Source organism: Rhipicephalus sanguineus, chromosome 3 (assembly GCF_013339695.2).
Source record: "Rhipicephalus sanguineus isolate Rsan-2018 chromosome 3, BIME_Rsan_1.4, whole genome shotgun sequence".
NCBI lineage: Eukaryota > Metazoa > Arthropoda > Arachnida > Ixodida > Ixodidae > Rhipicephalus > Rhipicephalus sanguineus.
Genome location: NC_051178.1, coordinates 129,950,930 through 129,952,187, shown reverse-complemented (window position 1 = coordinate 129,952,187; position 1,258 = coordinate 129,950,930).

Below are 1,258 nucleotides of genomic sequence, written 5' to 3'. Positions count from 1 at the left end.
TTAAAGGATAAAGGCATCCTGACAAGCACCGATCTTTTTCTCGGCAGCTTTCCAGCTAAATATTTCCTGTCAAAATACTAGCGCTAGGCACCTATGAAAGTTCAATAAAAATCTTTGCCATGACAATGTTGAAGGCACAAAATGAGGTGCTTTCAGTTCACTCCTAAGCAGCGAGGCGCAGTTAAGACAATAAACGTGTGAACTGAAAGACTGATCCTCAGTGCTGATGTTGCTAATAAAAAATTTAAACAAGAGTACTGCCTGCGCTGTTTCTGGCTGCATTCCATGCAACAGCCGCCTGTTCTGATTGCAGGAATGCTGGGAGTCTGTCCATGCAACACATTTACCTCATCAGTACTGAAACCAAAATTGGTATGGCGTATTATAGAGAGATGTGCAAAAAGCTGGGCTGGTTGGTTCATGTTGCATCTTTGTGAGTATGCCTTCTTATTCATCCTTGTCTGTTTTTTCCTTGCATCTAGATCTGAAGTATTATAGCAAATTATTTAGGCTGCTGTGACACTTTATCGAATATTTTTAGAGCATTTAGATGTAGCAGAGCTTCATTCAATTAAAAAAATGCGCGAGTGCACACACGCGCAGAGAGAGAGGTCAAGATTTCATGTCAGCCCTTGTTACAATCAGTGTAGCTGCACAATGCATAATGTAATGTACTGCACAGCTCTGCTATCAGTGAGTTTACCTTTACTACACAAGCAACGACCCTGTTTGGCTCTAATCCATTCCTCACCTTCCTTGGCAAGTGCAGTGCCATTAGTAAGAGTACCAGCTCCAGCTGCAGGCATGGCCGCCTATTAGCTTTCTTATGACGGACTGCACATACCTTGCTCTTCGAAAGTTTTGAGTAGTTTAGCTAAGCAGAATAAAATTAAAAGTAGTGACATATGCACAAACGAAAGAACATAATGCATCTAACTTCTAGAATTGCTGCAGTGGCTGCAAGCGAATTTCCTTTCTTTTCTCAGTGCTCCCATGTCCTGCAACACCCCTACAGCCAGCAATATTTTCCATGACACTCACAATGGCTAATGAGACATTCTAGAGGCTCCTGTAGAACCAGTGTGTCACAATTTCACCTAGTTAACATTTTGTGTGAGACAAAGAAAGGATAACGGAACAATCAACAACCTTGAACTGTTAAATGAATAATGCCACGCAACATTAAAGGGCCCCCTCACCAGGCCACATAGCAAATTTTAGTTAGACGCTGGAAGTTGTTGTGTGCCGAATGAAGAGC